Source organism: Papaver somniferum, chromosome 5, assembly GCF_003573695.1.
Source record: "Papaver somniferum cultivar HN1 chromosome 5, ASM357369v1, whole genome shotgun sequence".
NCBI lineage: Eukaryota > Viridiplantae > Streptophyta > Magnoliopsida > Ranunculales > Papaveraceae > Papaver > Papaver somniferum.
In genome coordinates this window covers 54,717,636-54,724,440 of record NC_039362.1, presented here as the reverse complement: position 1 = coordinate 54,724,440, position 6,805 = coordinate 54,717,636, and the positions used below count along the sequence as shown (strand labels likewise).

The window sequence follows — 6,805 nt, the reverse complement described above, 5'->3', positions numbered from 1 at the left end:
TTTGGCTAAATTTTCCATTCAATGTTATTAGCAAAACCTGTCACTAACTGCAAATGTGGTAATTTATCCTGGGGTCAACAAGTATGAGCATATCGGGGCTTGATTTAGACGTTCATTAGCTAGAAATGACCACTAGCATGAAACTAAAATATGTTCCAAACAAATTTATACCACCATCTGAATTTCTCATTTTAAGTTATACAACCGTCTGAACCAGGTATGAGTTGTAACTTGTACTGTCATCTGAACAACATAACCAATTATATATTTAATGTGACTGTCTAAGTGTTGTACCCAATTTATTTTATACCACACTCTCAGTTCATACCCAATTTATTTTGTACGACTATCTTTGTTATTTACCCAATTTAGTTTATTCGAAACTCTTTGTATCCTACCCAATTAATTTTATGACTATCTATCTAATTTACCCAATTTATTTTATTGCACCGTTCGAAGATCAACCTAACGCAGTTACACGATTGTCTGCTACTACTAACTATACTAGCAACTAAGCATACCATATGACATTATTCAGTGGAACATCAAGAGAAATTTGTATTTCGTTTCCAGCAACTACAAGTACCGAAATCTATTCTTCGATTGAACGAATTAAATAAGAATTACAGTTTGGAAGCAGTATTACACATTGTTAGTAAAATATGGTTCTAATAAATTCATCAGATTCTCCTTTGTGCAGAGGCAATCCTCATGGTTTATGTTTGCCTTGGCATTTTTAATTGTATAGTCACATTGTTATGCACTTGCAAAACTAGGAAAAGATGATTGAAAATGAAAAATGGAACAAGTGATTACATTACGTTATGCGACATTGCAAAGAGCGCTACCAAAAATACACATTAAAATTTAATTGTAAGAATTACATTTTGGACATGTGCAACAATAAGACACTATGAAATTACAAACTGTACCCGCTGTGAAATCGAAACCAGCTGAAAATTATCTTTAGATTCTTGTACAAGTTAAGGAAAACCTCAACAATTAGTTGTATGATGCTTCACATATTTAAATATCTGTGAACATGCACGCTTAAACATCTGAAAAACATCCTTAAACATAATCGATAAACTGTTTGCATTTATACATTCATAACTCTTAATGCCGACTAGCGACCTACACAAGTATGCTAATCCCTATTTGATCTTTCTGTAGACGTTAGTATATATACGACCGACATCAGTTAAGCTCACATCTAGGTAGATACAAAAAATTGAGCTTCTTACATTAATCAGCAGCCAGATATTCCAAAAAAACCAGGCATTCCTAAAAGTCGACACTTCTGTGTACAGCAGAAGTGCGTCCAGTAGCTCAAAAAACAAACCGGTGTAAATTTGGATTCATACTACACACAGGAAGTCATATGTTAAGAATATACCAAAATGAATTGAGCAATCGTCAATGAAATTCAATGTATGGATGGCTAGTAATAATTCCACCGTCTAAGATGGTGTCTCCCATATTGGGTATGTCTATGTTTCCCGATGAACTCTCCGTCAGGTCCCAAATTGGTTGGTACATAAGCTTCATGTGTTAATGGCCGTGTCAGATAAATTGGTCGGTACATGAGCTGATAAATTCCTGTGTGTTGCAACCTAAATCTTAAATGGGTTACACGGTAATATACATCGAATGAACTTACTCGCAGTGTTGATTGGCAAATGTGTTGGGGATCCCCCAACCTTTTGTGATCGATTTCTCCCAGTTGAAGTTCCTTTTATGGCTTTCTCAACACCAGCCTTTTTCTTTGCCGTTTTAGGTGTACCTAAAGCATGATTTATAAAGATAATTTCAATCAAAAAAATAAAATTGTAGCAAGTAAGAACAAGAATTGTGGTGCAACTAAATTAGGTACATCCCTTATATAAAGTTTTTAGATATGTACATATAACATACATATCGTACCCTAATCTAGTAGAACCCTAAACCTATTAATATAGTACCAGTACAACTCTGGGCAATTAGTATACATAAAGTTTATAAATGCAAGTTTTGGTGCCTTACCATATTTTATGTTCTATTCAAATTTTCTAGACCTTTTTGTTCCAACTAACTAAAGAGCTAAGCAAATTGTGAACCGAAATCTTACTAAACATTGAATTTAACTCTGAAAATAGATATTATTTTTCTCTAGTGTAAATCTACAAAGTGCATGGTGAATGTATATCTAATTAAAATGTGGTTCTCTTTTCAAAAACAGTTTCAAGTTGAATTAAACATATCGAGCATGTTTATCACAAAATCCGCCACCCCCACCTTTTCACATTTCTACATGACCACCAGAATCTGGGCCAGTTCCTTTGCTGCAAAACAATGTATATGTTCAGTAACCATTAGAGACACAAGTGCTTTGAGTAATCAAGGCAAAGAAAACCTCTAAATATACCGGATGACACAATCTCCATTTACTGGGTTCATCGCCTGATTGGTCTCATTCTCCCACCAGATCACAAAATTACATTAACCAAATCATTGTCATCACCACCTAACCATCCATACAAACAAATCAAACTTAGGTGATGCAATTCATATTCTTTTTGTATTGAGATTCTTGGACCCTGTGGTCAAAAGATATTGGGGTTTTAAAACCTAACTACATACCAAACGCAAAACAATGAAGGATAGGTTTCTTTATCTCTTCCATTTACATTGCACACATTATAAAAAATTTCAAATCAATCTCATGGAACAGAACAAGACCTAAGTTCAACATACAGTGTATCAACTGGGTAGTCCAGAAACCATAAATAATTTTTCCAGCTGAGATGTGTAGTCCTTAGTATGATAATGCAGTGTGGTATTAGATGAGCTCGTACTAGATTCCATTTGGTTCCAACCCGAATCAGAGAACCGACTAATTACAAATCAAATCTGATTCCATTCAATTCCCAAACCCTTCAACCTATTATGAGGATATGAAGCATGAACCCAATGAATTCTAAAGGAGAAACAGGGGAATTAGAGTTTTAATCGGTAAAAATAGGGTTAGGGTTTCAAACACCAGAAAATTGCTATTACAATCAACCTACTACCTGATATAAACGAAAAATTAAATGGAGATACATACCTATACCGTCTGGATTTAATGAATTCGTATCTCATCCGTCTCTGAATCTCTGCAAAGTTACGTACGAGGAAGAAGAGGGAAGAGAAACTGAAAGACAGAGAGGATAGAAGAATTGGGATACTATCCGTTTCCTATCCGGGTAAACCTCAGAAACCCAAATGAGGTTAACTATGGTTGTAACTTACTTTGCATGAGGGGTGAATTTGGATTTTTTTTTCGAAACTTAAGAAATAGACTCGGACAGACTCGCTTGTCCGTTTATAATGGAAAAATCAAATGTGGGCGGTATCGGTGGGAAAATTCAAAGCTTTGGATTCCTGTGAGGATAGCTCAAAAAAGAAAGTCCCACACAAAAAGATGTAACCAATACATTTTCTTGATCAAAGATATACATTTCAAGATTTGTTCTACATTTTTGTAAGGGCAATCCAAAGATATGTACGACCCTGCGTAGATATCTTAATGGGTATTTGTGCGGAAACAGCTGCGGTGAATACGAGTCCTTTGAAAATAGTGAATACATGCATAAACTAAGGACGTGCAAAATGTGTATGTGCCGTGTTTTTCTTTTTATGAAACAAATTGAACGAAGAGACAGTGGATAGGTCAATTATTTCATAGAAGACTGAGACTATGACAATATGGGATGTGAGTCATTTTGCTTACTTTGTTAATTGTACCGCTGCCACACTTTATTTTGAATTCTCAGGAACGGAAGAGTTTGATAGCGGATAGCAATCAACAATTATTTTTTCTTATTGAGCCACATGGATGAACAAGTACGGTTTTGCACTATGGTAAATAAGAGCAAAAAAACCCTTTCTCAAAAAAAAAAAGAAAAAAAATCAGAGCGAAATCAACAAATCTGATTTTTTAGGATCACACTACTACTTCTTTTTAATATAAAATCTTTGGTAGGATAGAGTTAAAGTTATTGGATTTAGGTGAGATAAAATAGGATAAAGTGAGATAAAGAATAATAAAATAATATTTGGGAAACAAAATTCGAAGTGAGCAGCTTTGGTAGAAACCCCACCGTTTTTGGTAGAAACACCCGCGGATTTTGTAGGCCCGCGGGGTTTTCAATTAAACGCCCGATTTTCCAACTATGACTGAGTAAAGCTACATATGCAATTAAGTCGGATATGTAGTAGAATGAGATTGTCAAGAGAAGTCTAGTAGTGATGTTATAGTTGTGAATGTGGTGGACAGTTAAGAGATTGTTCTTAAACATGACTTAGCTAGGAGGTTTGATTTATGTTTGAAGTGTGGATAGCAGATGGTGGCAGTTGAGGATGGCTGATTTGGTAGTAAACTGAATTGAATTGGAGTTTAGTTGTGATTCCGGTGAAGCAGCGTATTCAATTTGTGCTGATAGAGTTAATGATAATGAGTTATGGCCAGTGGTGAAACATGGCAGTAAGCCTGGTGTTGTTGGAGCGTATGCAAGTGTTGAAATAGATAGCTATAACAGATGGTTGATATAGGTTTTGAGAAATAGTGGTGATTTGAATGAAGCATGAAATCCTTTTGAAGTTGGGTTACCACTGAATCTTGAATGAGCAGAGTTTTGTTAGTAAATGTCACAGAGATGGAGGTCTGTGGATAAAGGAATAATGATTGTGTTTAAGTTACAACTGAAGTTTATGGAACTAGTAGACGGTTTGTATTTTATGTTGCAGCTGAGTATATAGAAAGGATATTGGTTGTAGTAGAGTGAATGAAAATATTTTGATATTTTCCGTGGAGGCTTGCTTAGAGCTGCAATTGCAGGTAAGCTGAGTTTATTGTTGTGTATAAGTTATGAAGCTTATACGAATTAAATGTATGATTGAAATGATTCAGATGAAGTGGTATAATCTGGCAGAATTGAAGTAATGAAGAAGAAGTTAACATTGTTGAGTTAAGAGTTTTTGTGTTTGTTGTGTAGTCTGTAACCTATTCAGTCTTTCTGACTGATTCAGTATATCTGATTTAGTGTCTGACTGAGTCGAGTTAACCTTGTCACCTGAGTTGAATCGGTTTGACTCAGAGTTGACCGAGTTGACCATTGACTACTTTGACCTTTGGACCTGACTTGGACTTTGACCTTTGTCTGACGTTTACTGTTAGTTGACTCAGCTGACTGTTAGTTAACTCAGGTGGACCGGACCTTAGTCAATGGGTCTGTTTAAAGAACCTGGGCTTAGAACCACTAGATAGACTTGTATGATTCTTGTGTGAGCCATTTTGGATAGATTATAGACTTCTTGTGTGATTAATAGTTAGTCTATATTAACAATGATCGATTCAAAGGACGAACCAGTGGATCTTGGATCTCGAGGTAGGCGTGGCTTGTCATCAAAATAGGTGGGAATACTTTTAACTCTTTTGTGATTATTGTTGTTTTCCTTTACAAAAGCTTTTGTTTAACAAATTCATGCATTATCTGCTTGTGTATTCCTTGCATTGTTTTATTTTGAATTCCGAAAGTATTGTTGTTTATTTTAATCTTTCCATTGCTTGGAAAGGAATTGTAATGCTTTATATGTCTTTATGAAATGTCTGGGAAATAAGAATTTCCAATTGTATGCTTAATAGGTGTGTAAGGAATTGGTCGACAACTATTAGGAAAATGATAGGTGTGTAAGGAAATGAGCGACACCTATCTGGAAAACGAGAGTTTTTCCATGCGTGGTATATAGGATACTGCTCCTTCATTTATATCTACATGAATTCGAGCTTTTATGCGTATTAGGTGTGTAAGGAATTGGTCGATACGAGTATAAACTAATAGGGTGTGTAAGGAATTGGTCGACACTCAATATAGTACATTGTTTGAAGAAGGAGTTAGTTCCGTATACATGATTGTTTATTTCTGTGATTTGGTTGTGTTTTTAGTGTTAGGGAAAAACATGAGTTGTTTTCAAAATCATTCCAATGATTACTTGAAATTTAAATGTTATTCCTGCGGGGCACCCCTTTTAGGGATGATGTGCTCACCCATTCCCACTTTCAATTTCAGAGACAGGTCAGAGTTGCGCAACGAAAGCTTCAAGAGTTGATTTCGTTAGTTGGTTAACTTCTACTATGTTTATTATATTACATTTTGTATCTATAAACCAAATGACTATTGTATATGTATCATTTGAGAGGACTTCTTGTATATATATGTTTCAGAGCGGGTTAGTTTTGGGTTAAGTTTGTATCACATTTCTTAACTGAATGCTTAAGTATATGCTTTAGATTTCCAGTGCCTCTATATTTAGTTAATCTCTTGAATTAGTCAGCTGCTAGCTTAGGGGGCGCTATAATATTGGTATTAGAGCTCACAATTAGATCTTATATGGGAAACAATAGGAATAGGCAGTGCTAGTTAGTAAACGAGATTAGTTTAGAAATGGATTGGGTTTGTGAGATAAACCTTAATCACTAAAAACTATTAATAATTAAAAGTTTTATTTGATTGATTGATTTGTTTGTTTGATTGATTGTTTGATATGTGTTTAAGTAAAAATTGTAGGGTACACCAATAACTTTAGCTAATAAGGATTTGAGAATAATTAATCTAAAAAGTATAAACACGTAAACAATTTAATACTATAATAATAGTGAGATTAGTATTATTGATAGAACTCGTAAATCACATGGAAATTTACTGAACACAATGACTGATGAAGAGTAAACAAATTATAATTACATAAATGTTAATAATTATTCTGAGACTTAATTATAATCGTA

The 6,805-nt window shown here is 34.6% G+C and overlaps 1 long non-coding RNA gene across 1 annotated transcript; it reads right to left on the bottom strand.

The window, feature by feature from the left end:
• Positions 1-938: 938 nt before the first annotated feature.
• Positions 939-3,309, bottom strand: LOC113281601. The gene is made up of 4 exons (XR_003326268.1): positions 3,086-3,309; positions 2,405-2,503; positions 2,275-2,321; positions 939-1,783 (listed from the first exon to the last, which is right to left on the bottom strand). It is a non-coding gene; the product is annotated as an uncharacterized LOC113281601 (long non-coding RNA).
• Between the last annotated feature and the right edge of the window lie 3,496 nt (positions 3,310-6,805).